The sequence below is a fragment of the Xyrauchen texanus genome, chromosome 4 (genome assembly GCF_025860055.1).
Source record: "Xyrauchen texanus isolate HMW12.3.18 chromosome 4, RBS_HiC_50CHRs, whole genome shotgun sequence".
Classification (NCBI taxonomy): domain Eukaryota; kingdom Metazoa; phylum Chordata; class Actinopteri; order Cypriniformes; family Catostomidae; genus Xyrauchen; species Xyrauchen texanus.
In genome coordinates this window covers 11,882,201-11,896,603 of record NC_068279.1, presented here as the reverse complement: position 1 = coordinate 11,896,603, position 14,403 = coordinate 11,882,201, and the positions used below count along the sequence as shown (strand labels likewise).

The window sequence follows — 14,403 nt, the reverse complement described above, 5'->3', positions numbered from 1 at the left end:
TTTTTCATGGTCCCAACATGTCAACCACTTCATGGTTTCAGTTTGGCCAAATGACTAAAAGAACTTTAAATATGCATTTGTTCACGAATTGGATATCACTACTAAAATAATGATTTCTTTATTAATTGTATTGCCGAAATAATAATGTCAAATGCCACACGGTTTCCAATAAAAATGTTAAAAGGAAGTTGATACCCATATTTGGAAACATGGATCAAATAAGGAAAGAAAGGAGAGAAAAATTAAGTGCCAACTGCCATTTACATTTCTGCACATTATTGAAAACCAGGCACCAAGGGAGTATGTGCATGTTTGGTGAAAAAGCACATAGCAATGCTCCAACACACACTCATATTCCTCAGAGATACACACACACACACACACACACACATACACACTGCTCCAGCTACACATCCACAGATACTGCCCAAAGCAGGATCTGATTGGCTGAGACAGGCTGACAGCTGGACAGATGTTTCAGAGGAGGCACACATGGGAGCTTTAGAACATGTGCGCTGTGTTTTCAGCATATCTGCATTCTGACTCCATGAACAGGAGAGCTGTCACAGCCGGTCTCACAGACAGATCCCATGGAATCAGTGCAGAGCCTCATGAGCGAGGGACAGGATGAGCAAAGAGACTCCACAAAACATCCAAACCTTCTAAATTGTCATAGAGCAGCCATGCAGTTTTTAATGCTACATTTTTTTTTTTTAGTAACTTAAACACAAATCAGATGATATGATAGCTTACTAATGAGCCCTGCTTTCATTTCAACATCTAATTTGTTTATTGATGGAACTGCAGTAGAAGCATCCCTGGAGATCTTAAAGAAGGAAATTAAAGCAATGAACTATGAACCATCAGAGGGTTCTGACTGATATTTATCAATAATTAAGCCATATCCTTTAACCATTACCCATCAATATAACAAATAACTTGTGCAGGCAAAGTAATGTAAACACAAGACCGATAACAGACCAGCAAATGTGCCCAACAAAACATAGTAACGCATTACCAGTTCAAAGTTCTAGAAGTGTGTTTCTATGCCAAAATATCTTCTAAACTAGATATTTACACACACAGTATGCCACATAATAGTATTTCCAGAATTAAGCACTAAAGCGTCTGTTTTTCGGCATCATTGCAGTGGCTCAAATTCCAATTAAGGTGTTTCCAAGCCCAAAAAGGAATAAAAACTGAAATGTCAAATTAAAAGCGAAAGGTCCTTGATTTTTAAATCAGAATCTAATTTGGGCTTTGAGGCTCTCGGGAAGCTCAAAATTAATTTTCATCCCAACCTGGAGAAGCAATAGGAAAGTCTTCAAAGTCGAAGAGATAATTAGCCGCACACGAATTACGCCTGAAACTCGGCGCAAGCTAAAAGAACATCAATGACTTTCTCCAGGAAAAGGCAGCGTCTTAATTGGGGTCAGACACAGATGGTAACATAAAAAATGCAGACACACGCAATCATGCATACAGAAGAGGTAGCAAACATGGGATTTTATGAACAATAAAAGCTCTTTTGAAAAGGCTCTCTTGTCAACCTTCTCAGCAAATGAAGTCGGCAGATAAAACACTCTGATTTTGGCTAAACATATCTGCCAAACCTCTCATTTCCCTTAAGCAGTGCAAGCAATTCATTAGTCCGTGGAGGGTCAGCAGTTTCAACATCTCAATCAGAATGTTAATAAAACTAAGAGTCTACCAAAAGAACACAACAAATGGGCCAATAAGCAAAGAGCAGGCATCGTATCAACATGTCCTCATCACTACAAGGCTGTTGTCACATCAAGGTCCAAAGTTTGAATGGAAGATGTACGCCCAGGGTTTTTAGATAGAGCAGTAACAGATCAACATTGCAAGACACATAATAAAACGACACAGAGAAAAATAGCTTTTTCTGCCTCCTAAACATTTCTTTCACAATTTCTCAGGGAAATTCAGGGCTTTGAGTCTTTTCACACTTCTTTAACTGAAAAGGACAGTGGTAATAAGGTATACTGTGACTTCAATAATAAGGTATACTGTGACAACATGCACAATATTGTAATGGTTAGCACTTCAAAATACCTTTAGCTAACCCATAATCCAGATTGTTTAGATCTTTCTGAATGCATTGTAGCATTTATCAATAAATCAACATTTCTACTAACACTGTAACTCTTACATTAATAGACATACCAAATTACTAGGAATGTCTAAAATTCATGTTTCTCTTTCAATTAAACTTTTCCCTCAAAAGGTTACTATTGTTGTTACTTGTTAATTTGAATGAAAATAAACCATAACAAATATAGAAAAACCATATAGAAGCATTGACTCTCAGACGTTTTTGAATCTTTATGGTTTGATCTTTGCAAAGTAGCTTTCTATGTGATAGTTTCCTTTAAAAGTACAAAACAAGTAGCTAAATCTTGTAATTAAGAACAACAATAAAATGTATTCATCATTTCACCTATTTTATAATTCAACCCAATACTGTGATAATACTGTTTACCATGATAAATGCTTCAGCAATTATTATGATATAAAATTTTTATACCATCAGGGATATGACTATGGGGGCCTTTACATGCTCCAATAGAACACAACAATCTAGTTCCAGAAGTAAAAATCCCATAAATATTTTCCTCCGAGGAACTGATTATTAACAATAATTTATCAACCTTTACAGACAGACCTACCGTAAGCTCTGAGGTTGTTAATTGTTATTTGTTTCTACTAAAGCCATCAGTCCACGTCATATCAACTGTGTTTAATAGAAGAATTCCTGGTGATGAACTGCACCATCAATGATCCCGAGGGCGAAAGATCCACCAATCAGAGAATTGCGGCTAATAGAGCGCAGCAAAAAAGCAGTGCAGCGAACGGCCACTTTCATGACCACTGTAATGCTCTTTACATTGTGCAAAAGGTACCTAAGTGGGCGACCCAGGTTAAATGCATCTGATGCCCAACTTCACCCCCTTCCACATATAGTTTCCTTAACTATAAAGTGCCAAGAGCCAGGAAAACTAAGTAAATAGTCCCCCCCAAGCACCACAGCTGAAGGAGCCTGGAGCATGCATGCTATCCACTATAACACAGCTCTGACCAACCACTCAGAATTGATGCAATTCTTGAAATATTTTGATTAGTCTCGAAGCAAACAGGCGGTTAGTGAACGTACGTCTTCTTGTATGCCTTCCCAATTAAATAAATGAAAGTGCCATTAGGCAGGTTTCACAGGATGAGAGTTGACTCATAATTATACATGACATCTTAGCGAGATAAAAGTGATTACTATGGATGAAGGGTGGGGTGGGGGGTAAAATTGCTTAGCAACCAGTCATTATCCCTCAGAGGAGAGCGAGGTGACCGTCCATCCGTCTACCCCCCTCCCTTCCCTACCCTACCCGTCCAAATACAAACAGTGATAAAGAATGTCGCAATCGCTCTTGACACACAAATAGGTTAACACAATAAAGCTGCCTATGCCCGGCTCACTCGAGGGAGGAAAGCAATTCCAGCAGCAGGCAGGACGTAATAAAGCAGGAGCGTTGGGTGAAAAAGTGTGTGCGTGTATGTGTCCAGACTTCATCCCTGGCTCCTGTGCTCGAATGGAGGAAGGCATGCAGAAAAGTAGACGCCCGAGGGCCTAATATCATTGTTGGTTTAGAACCTTTTGACAAGAGCAATAACACTGGCAGAGGATGGCAGAAACTTCAGCCTACAGCAGCAGAGAGCTGTACAGCAATAATGGCATTACATTATGCTTTGCTGTTCACCACTGTCTCTAAACAATAATATTAACGCAGGCAAAAAAGCCCACTGAAGTGGAACAAACTTATCGAAGGGCTGTTTGGGCGCGAGATATTGTATTCCGACCCATTAACGGCATTGACAATTCCACGTCTATGCCTGATAAAACGTGATACAAATCTCCCGAGTTTTATTACAGCCCGTTGCCTTCCCAGCACACAGCGTGAAGCCGAAGGCGGGGGTGTGGGATTGCTAATTGCACATGGCCGAGGCTGGAGGCATTGTTTCCTGCTGTCGGTGGAAATTTCATTACCTCCCGACAACACTACAAGAGTTGACTAACAGCCTCTACAGAAACACAACCAGTACTGACAGATTGAGGTGTGTGTGTGTGTGTGTGTGTGTGTGTGTGTGTCACTATCCAAGTCTTTGGCAATGACACTAGTGTTTATTGTGACTACCTTGATTTAAATAAACCCACTTTGTGTCCTCTGAATGTGCAAACTAGGAGCATAAACTCTCTCTTTTAACTTTCCTCTTCGGACACAGTTAAGAGCGTAATTAAATACGTTCAACTTTGAACCACACCGCATGACAAAACCCATTTTCCTTGGCAGTAAACTAAACAGGATTTGTAAACAGGTCACAGTCTATGGCTCTCGCTACATTTTAATAGCTTTAATACATTGAAACAGGGCACACAAGCACGCAATTATTTCCCCACTTTAAAGGCTGCCCTGTGCAAAGTTAAAAATGAAGACTCAGGTGCACAGAGGGAGTATGATATTAGTCACTCTCTCTCTTCCAAACTCGCTTGAAAATAAGAGTCCAAAAAATGTCTACTTTATTGTACAACCACAAAATAATTTTGTACACCGTAATAACAACGGTTAGTTTTTCACAGCCCATTTGCTTTATGTTTCTCTTTCAATAGCATTAAGTAAAGAGGATATACTATTGTAAAGGTGACCAACTGACAGACAGATAATTGAGCTTTGACTTCTAGCACAGCCTGTCTTACCCTCCTGAGGGATTCATAAATATTTCCACTCCATGAGAGCGTCCGCCACTCTGTTTTGTGCTGCAGTAACACCATATCTTATGCATGTGTCATGTCCTATCAGTGAGGTTCATTTGTTCAAACCGTTCTTTATAATAACAGAGTTGGCAGTTTAGGGTTGACAGGAGTGTGATAGTGACAGCATATGTGTGAATGCAGGGAGCAAGTCAAAAATCAACAGAGGACAGACAGACAAACAGACCGGTTGTCTCTTAAGAGAATAATTTACCCAAAAAATGAAAATCCTGCCTTCATTTACTCACACTCATGTCATTCCAAACCCATATGACTTGGGCCCAATCCACACTAATCTGGTTTTGTTTAAAAACTCCGTTCTCAGTTCCCTAACATCACTGGTTTCCAGTAGGGCAGTGCAATATGGACAAAACAAAAAAGGAATCACAATTTTGATAGATATTGCGATTTTAATTGGAAATTTGACAATTCATACATTTACATTCAAAAACACATTGCAGGATGGAAAAAATATATTTTGCATAAGTAATAGATGATAGTGTCAGTTAATTCTTTATGCCTATTTGTTTTCCTGATTTCTGTTCTCACTGGTGCTTTTTTTGAGCACTGCGTTCAATTTAGAGAGATCTTGTCAGTGTGCAAAGTGCAAACAATGTGCACCAATCAGAATTAAACATTGCAGAATTCTGAGAAGAAAAAAATACAATAAAATTGCAGCTTGCTGCCATAAAAAAAAAAAAAAACAACACATCTGCTTAGGTAACGATTTTACTGTTTTTGCAAATTATTGCACAGCCCTTGTATGTAAGGAGAGAGCGTTTTCGATGAGCACATACTGTGGACGAAAGGCATAAATAAAGTAAATGTAAAAAGTGTTTTCAAATGAAAATATATTTGTGTGGATGTGGACTTAAGTTCTGCCATTGAACCCACAAAGATACATTTTAGCCTAAACTATTCCATTCAATTAATGTATTTCATTTGCAGGGGCTATTAAGTTAAAAACAGTACATAAGAGCACCATACATGTGGTCCATATGACTTGTGGACTATATTCCAAGTCCTCAGAAGCCATGCGTAAGAAACCAACCCAAATTTAAGAAGTTATTCACAAATAATCTTCCTCTTCCGTAGCTCTCAGATGCTTTGAGAGGTCTGGTTTAACCACTATAAGGTTTCATTGTATGCAAAAAAGCAGCATGAATATTATTTACATTTGTGTGTTCCACCGAAAAAAAGAAAGACAGACAGTTTTGAAACAACATGGATTTTTGGATTGCAACGCTGGATTCATTACAACATGTCACAATGATGATATGAACCATGGGAGGGTGTGGGAGTCAGACAGTGCCCAAATCTGTTACAAAAATGGGGTAAAGAACAAGATTTCAGCAAAAGCATAAAACAGGGCTGCTATGAAAGCATTTCAGTGAATTATGCTGGCTGACATACAATAGTGAAGGGAGTACAATGTCAGTAACTGAAAACAAGAAGTAGTAACTCACTGAAATTGAACGGTTCCTTTTACAAGAGGGAACAGGATGCACTATGAATTCTCTAGAAAAGTTCCTTTAAAACACACTCCCATAATTTGAAATGATTGATGCCTAGGCAAACTTTTCAGTCCTTTAAGAGCAGCTGCAGGGCCACTTTCCCAGCATTCCACACTGCTACAAACAGGAAATCAATCTGCCCAGGAGGGCGATTACACGGCCATTTGTTTTTTAGGAAGAACAACTTGCCCTTTGAAGGAGCTCTGTGGTCCGTTTACAAACAGTGGCACTGACATGATCCCTGCTCGCTAGTACGATTAGTTGTGATACAGAGAGGATGTCTTTTTGAAGGCTCAGATGTGGAGATAAATTCATAAGCCATTTAATCTGCCCTTCTTCTAATGCATAAAGTGCCATTAAATGACAAACATGTCCACAGGTATCTCCTTCACCCTGAAGAATTTAAAACAACTCCTTCAAAAGAGTTAGAAGGGACTTTGAACTGTTTCAGGATAAGCCATAAAAGAGGCAACTTGTGTTAATAGGATAGTTCACCAAAAATTAAAATTCAGTCATCATTTAATCACCCTAATGTTGTTCCAAACTTGTATGACAGACTCTCTTCTGTGAAACAGAAGGAGTGGTCACACACACACCTTTGCATGTCGAAATTCCATTGGCAAAATACAGTCATCTCAATGGGAATCTGCACGATCATGAATTTCTTTGAACTTTGACGGGCAAAATCGACACGTTGACCAAAAGAAAGTAGCTTTTGTTTGATATCGCACCTCCTCTCATCCACATTTAAACTGCATTTCCTCCTTCGAAATGGAGACTTTCAAAAAAGCTCTCCATAGCTGCATACTTCGGAAAACTAATGATGTTAAGAAATGGAAAATGTAGTTTTCAAACTTAAACGGATTAGTGTAGACATGGCTTTAGTCTCAGTCACCACTCACTTTCATTGCATCTTTTTTCCACACAATAAAAGTGAATGGTGACTGAGGCTGTAGTTCTGCCAAACATCTCCCTTTGTGCACTGTGGAGAAAAGCAAGTCATTTGGGTTTGGAACAAAGAGTGTGTAAATGACAGAATTGCCTTTTTGGGAATCTATCTTCACTCAGCCAATGAGTAATAAAGAGGAGATTTTTTTTTAACGTCAATTGGAAGGCCAAACTATCTGAAAAAAGACATTTTTGATTCCAATCTATCAGAAGTGACAGAGAAAGCAAAGAAAATGCTGAGTAAGTTGTGTAATCATCATCTCCTTGAAGCTGCTGAGGTGTCAAAGAAGGGAGGACCTTGGAATGGCTAAATCAAATTGAATTCGAAATTGAAACCGCAGCGTCGCAAAGGTCAAGTAAACAACAACAACGCACGTTATCCTGAAATTCCATTTAGACCGGTGCATCTTGACACCATTTCCATGCTTTGATTTTCTTTCAGACACTTTAATCAATTTCACCTATGGAAGCATCACAGACTGAGCCTTTTATCTAGCAACAGGCGAGAAAGGAATGCCATAAAGAGAAAATCAAACAGTCTCCAACGCAGGTGCTGCGCTTTAACAGATGTTGGGAACATTAGCATTATACAAACGGCTCGGAGAACAGAGTGGGGGAGAGAGGATAGGAATTGTGGATTACCAGGGGCACAGATATAATAGCTCTTCTAGAACAATGGCACCTCCTTAACGCTCAATACTCGCAGGAAGAGCTCTGTAGGGGAGCGGCGAGACAGGAGCTTTCACAATCCGTTCAATGCACTTTCACAACTAACAAAGACATTTTTCTTTTGACACTCTTTTCTATTCTATATTTATCAGCAGCAGCAGTAAATTGGTCCATTCATTTTTCAAAGTACCAGTGATTTCAAAAATGCACAAGATGAAAGAGACTCATTCTGGTGGTGAAGGCAAAAGGAACAAGCAAGTTTAGACACTTTTTTTGTGTGCTAGTGTGTGGACATCAGGGCTGCCATTTTGAACAATACCATGGGTTAAAGCTGAATCTGGGACAAGGTCCACATCAGGTCCTCCCTCATCCCAATCTCTAACTTGTGCTAAACTTCAACTGAACCTCAAAAGACACAGAGCAACCAGGAGTTCAGATGGCAATGAATTCATTCACATTTTCATACTTGAAAAATGGGAGCAGAAATCCCATGAACAAAAAGAAAGAAAAACTACAGGGCAAAAATGTGTTTACTATGTACATAAATAGGGATGGAATCATAGAGTATTTTAGCACAGTGTCACATCTGTATCAGAGGAAGAATGCATATTCAAGAACCGTTAACAGAATTAAAAGTAATGAAATTCATCTGGTTCTGGTATTTAAAACAAAAAAGGAACAGTTCTGGGTTCCCAACCAACACAATACATAAACATATTATACTTTAATATTTTTATTATGAGGCAAAACTAGGATATGAGAGAGAGAGAGAGAGAGAGATGTTGGTACCTAATGGCCCACTGTTTGGACACTTCAGAGAGATAAGTTCAAGGACCATGTCCTGCCCCATCCATCCAACTAACTGCTCCACAAACCTCTCAGGAAAAGGAAAGAAGGTAAAATGCAAGAGCACCTGTTTTAGGCCATGTGCACACTGCTCCTACGAAAGCTGTGTTACTGTAAAAGCTTATTTATGGTTGAAGAACGGATAAAAGCACTTTGTGTGTCAGTTGGAGTTTTGACCTCTCTCTCATTGATTTCCAAAGAGAAATATCCTCCTGTTTTCCCAGTTATGTTTTAGGACAGATAATATGACCAGAAAATCTTACTGGGACAAAAATAGATTCATATAAAAAGCAGGAAATTAAAGTTTTCTAATATAATGATATTCATGAGAGAATCTCTCACTCTCTCCCTTTGCTTTAGTTTTAATAAGAGAATGGTTGAGTGATTTCACCTTATGGCCATCCATCAATCAATCGACACATTTATCTCTATATTCAAATGAACAGTGCACGTTTCTTTAATAATATCCTTCCAAAATTAAACTATCCATCAACATCTGCCACTGAAGCAGAAATGGTAAAACGGGTATGAGTTCAACTTCATACCTCTGGAAATTCAGTCTTGATTTTATCTAATTAAGATATTTCTCATTCAATACTGGTGGTGAAGGTTATATTGCCCCCAAATTGCATTTCTCCATAAAGACGAACTGTATTGCTGACGGTGATGCAATAAAATGAATTTTTAGATGGATTTTAGGGCATGACATCCTTCCAAAACATCTTGACAGCAATTTTCTGTTGTGAATCTCTTCGTAAATAGGCTACTTCTTCTATGATATAATACCACAAATTATCTGAGGAAGAGTTTGATTCTCTCAAAACAAATAATCTACCACGCAACCGCCAATATGACCAAGTTAGATGCAAAAAAAGTCAACATTAACAAGAAATTTACAAGAAGTATGTATTAAAAAACCAAAAGACTAATGAGAAACTATGGTAAGGCCATTCAGTGGCCTAAATATTAAACCATACCATCTTCTCACCAGCTATCTCTCCGACCCAGCATTATGCTGGAAGCTCTATTTGTTTAGGTGAGATCGAGCCACAGAGCTAATACCGGGCCAATTTGCTCAGTGGGTTACGGATGTGCAGCAGGAGTAGGAAATGAGGCAACTCTGGCCCCCGGAGGTGAACCTTTCCACTCGTACATCACCAAATGTTTTATTCAATAGAGTGGTAAGCATGCTCCTTGACAGGTGCTGTCTCCATGGGTGGAGGGAGTCGCAGCCCTTAGAGTGAGAGTCTCTGCTGGAGTAATGAGGCTGCCAGGCCCTGAGGAAGGCCACATGCTGAATCTGAGCTAAGAGCCAGAGCCATAAGCCTCCAGAGTGATGACTTGCAGAGTGGAACGTCCAACGTGAAGCAAGGGGGCCAATCGCATTAGTCAGAGCAGCAGAGAAATAACGGCGGGTGGGGGACTTGGCCTCATGAGACTTAAAATTGTGATGTATTTATTGGGGGGTGGCGGGGGGGGGGGTAATTAGATACTGGGTTCACCTTTTGTTTAGGCCAACACACCTGTCTTCAAATAAATCCTAGGCTATTCTTTAGCCTGTGTCCCTGAAAGACCATTCACCGATTAGATTTCATAGAGACACATGCAAAATGTCAGTTCTTGAAAACTGCTTGCAAGCGATACATGGAGAAGGAACAGTTGATAGCCGAGAATTATGATAATAGATTTACATGAAAGCCATGGTGACCAACCCCAACATCCAAATGTACAAATTGTATCTTTGAGCAAAAGGCCTGCCCTACAACTATTTAGTTATTTAGCTGTAGCCTTTATCCAAATTATCTTGCAGTGCACTTATTACGGGTTCAGCCCCCCTGGATCAACCTGAAGTTAAGTGCCTTGCTCAAGGGCACAATGTTGATGGTTAATGGACTACCACAGCTGGGGTTCAAACCTTCACTTATCATCTTAGATCTTCAACCTAGGCTGCTACAACCATAAAGCAACGACACACACACACACACACACACACACAGCTGAAACTAGGATGAGGGTAGATGGCAAAGACTTTCACACCTTGTATTCAGAGTCTCTCGCCTGCCATCATGTTGTAACCAGCTTTTATGCTTTGAGAACGAGCGTTCATCCTGTCGCCACTGTCAGCGGTTTTAACTGCAGCGCACTTTAAAACGCCCATATTGCACATCAAATGCGCGTCCTGCGGGCATTCAGCGCCCGACACCTCTGTTTATACTGCACTTCCTTTATTTATTAGGTAAAACCGTGAAACAAAGATTGTGTGTTCGGTCAGGGAACCAAAAGGACGCCTACGACATCACTTCACAAGATAATATGGAGGCAGTAGCAGTGCATTAGTCAAATGAAGCTAATAATAAAAATAAAATAAAAATCGCCCACAGTGAAAGGCGATCCTGCTGCCTTTCAGTCTGCTTCACAAGTTACGGTCACACATTTGGCATACATTGGATTTTACTAGTTGTAGCCTACTGCACAACTTTCTTATAATTTAACGTTTAAAGTTTAACTTTATTATAGTGTCATCCTAAAGATAAAAAAAAAAAAAACGAATCTTAAATTGTTTGAAGGAGACCCTATATAACTTAACGATTTTACAGTACCAACAACAACTTGAGTAACTATGACATTTGTGCTGGAAACTATGGTTATTGTGGTCATTTTTGTGAGACTTGTTTGTAGGCTAGTTTATAACTCGAAAATGCGTTAAAATATGAGAAAGTTGGGCAGTACAGTCAGGGAAGTCCTTTTAAAAAGCTGATAAATATGCATTAGTTCGCTTTAAAATGAATTACAGATGAAATGATGAATAAGTGAGAGTATTTACCATATATTGCTCTGTGGTGCTGACTAGATTTCCATGCAGGTTCCTGCTGACGGGACTGTGGGAACGTGCGCAGCGGCCGAACAGAATAAAGGAAAGAATAAGACAAAAATAAAAAATATCTCAATCTTTTCTCAGGTAAAATGGAAAATGTATAATCCCTGGTAGATTCGACTTATTATACGTTTATTTCCTTTTATCTGCGTTTTACGTCCCGCGCGAGAATAAAAAAATGGTAAAAGTCATCCAAAATCAGCCTCTTCTGCAGGTTCGTTGGGCACTTTCCCCTTTGCTTTCAATTAAAAGAAGGACTTCCAGATTTCCTTTTTTATTATTATAATTATTATTATTAATCCGATCTGATTTAGAGACGACTGCGGGTCAAAGTGCGGAGCTGTTCCCAAAAAAAAAAAAAAAAAAGCCGTGTGACAATTGCACTCCGTTAACTGCGTTTTGAACTACCGTAAATGATTCCGTCGCTCCGGGTTTGCTTACTGGAATAATCTTCGAGTAAGGCTTAGTAGGCAACTGCAGACTTCAGTAAAAATAGCTTATTATATACCACAGCTGACACGAATCCAATAAATAAGTGCTTTGCCAATTAAATAAACTCAGATTCGGATTAATGTCCATAAATCCAGCGAATAGTCTTTGGCGTTTACAATCGAAATTGATATTTTTCTTCTTGATATACTCTGAGAAGCCCCTGTTGTGTTTAAGGCGATATTCCTTTCATAGCAGGTGCAGAAATTGAATAAACGCCTGAGAAGAGAAATCACCGTTCACTTCCAGCGGTTCTCTTCATCCCCTTGCTCGGAAACCTTTCGTCGCGATTTCAACTCCGATGCCCGTTGAATTGTTCCGCTGATGGACTCCAAAGGCTGCGGTTCACGTTCATATTAAAACCAGGCAAGAATGAATAAACCTAAAGCAATAATTTGTCTGTATTCATCGGCTCTGTTGAACGCTCATAAGCAATGCACTTCTCCCCTCCGCCGGGCTGCCGAGACTGACAATAACCCGGAACGATGCAGACTCTCAAAGCTCCACCGACCGCCCACCAGCCAATCAGCGCAGAGAGAAAATTTAAATATTCCCACGGGTCGGCCAATCATGGGTAATTTAGGGCTGTTACCAAGGTGACGCTGTCAGCGTCCAAACGTCATGTTAGAAAATGCGTTTATTATTTTGCGTCACAGACTGGACGTTGATCGCAGCCTACTTTTCCGCATTTCTTAATCGAAATTGATACATTTTTGAAGTCTCTAAGGCTGATTAAAAACAAGAAAAGTGACAGATTCTTGAAATATTATGATGATATTTTTAATAATACCACTGATGCATAATGTTTCCTCTGTGTATGTCTTTTATTTTATTTGTTTATTTTTTATTATTATTTTTATATATATGAAGCTTTATATATATTTGATATAATTTAATTTATGTAGAAGCTCTATGTGTTTTATGCTTTATACCTGCTTGTTTGAAACATATTCAATAAAAAAAATAAAAAAAAAGGGGGATGGCTTTTAACTTCGACCTCTTAGAAACGATGCCTTAGAAGTTGGCATATATGTTTCATATGCCGAATTGCCCTGCCGATTCGTTAATATTGGTTAAGATGTCTACTGATTAAATTATTAAAAAATATCTTGATGACGCAAATGACAACATCACATACAGTAGGCATAAGTTTGATTATATTAAATTACTCAAATGGATTTTTTGTGTGTGTGTGTGTGTGTGTGTGTGTGTGTGTGTGCATTTTTCTATAAAGGCCTAGCACTGTTTTTAAGAACTTTAATGCATACGGCCATTTCTCACTTTAAAAGCTACTTTTTAGCCAGTGGGATATTATCCAATATGACATTTGACACAAGCAAACACGAGCGAAATGTCACTCGAGTCATCTGCTTATGGAATCAACTGATAAAATGCTCTCCCACATGCATGTCATAACTGGAGCTCAATTGATTACCTATGGCTTGTTTTCAGAGAGATGAGATTGCATGGTTATAAGGCACTAGGTTGCGAGAGTGAAAATGGAAGAAAACACAAGCCTATTTATTATTAATTCAAGTGTTAGGATAACAGACCATACAATTCACAACAGCAAAAGCATTCTGTTATATTCTATTCTATTTTTCTCATTTAAGCTCCGAGGAATCAGACTGACGTTGAAAAGAATTATATGAAGAAGCAGAATCTTACAGAATGATCTAATGGGGAGAAGCTGATGACCTGATGGCCTAGGAAGGATTCTGACAGCAGACTGTAGCTCTGACTAATGCCTTTCCATGCCTTTCATATCTGAAATCAACCCAGCAGAATCGTTCACAGCCCTGTCCGCTCAATGTAAAAATCATTAAGTTTAAATAAATAAATAATATTGATATGAGGTTGCAAACTGTGCTTTGAGTTATCGAGAACCTAAAAGAGTTTTTTCCAGTCAAAATGCACTGACTCTAAAGTTACATAGACCAATAGAAATATTTAAAAACAGTTTAAAACTCTTAGCAGTTAACCACCACAGACTGTTTGTCAGTTAAAATGTTGAAGCAGCGTTGTCGAATACAGGTAGGTGACAAAACATACTTTTGCGAATGGTATGTCTTGGTATGTCTTGTGGTGTTGCATGCCATACTTCATTTAAAAACATTTAAAACAGCATTTTTAATTTCAGCATTTCTTTAATAATTATTATGCATATTAGTAAAACATTTACATGGCATGTTTGTCTTTTTAAAGCACAATTGGTCACACAACAGGACCCTTTAAAATGA

At 38.9% G+C, this 14,403-nt stretch overlaps 1 protein-coding gene across 2 annotated transcripts in view; it reads right to left on the bottom strand.

Annotated features, from left to right (window-relative positions):
* The window catches only part of fam222aa (family with sequence similarity 222 member Aa), a 63,736-nt gene extending 51,123 nt beyond the window's left edge, over window positions 1-12,613 (bottom strand). Inside the window, exons 1-2 of one of the 2 annotated variants that reach the window (XM_052114494.1) lie at window positions 12,400-12,613; window positions 11,624-11,678 (exon numbers count right to left, since the gene is read on the bottom strand). The gene's annotated coding sequence lies outside the window, so the exon portion shown is untranslated. Of the gene's footprint in view, window positions 1-11,623 lie in introns of both variants that reach the window. The other variant, XM_052114487.1, reaches the window with a different exon arrangement.
* Between the last annotated feature and the right edge of the window lie 1,790 nt (window positions 12,614-14,403).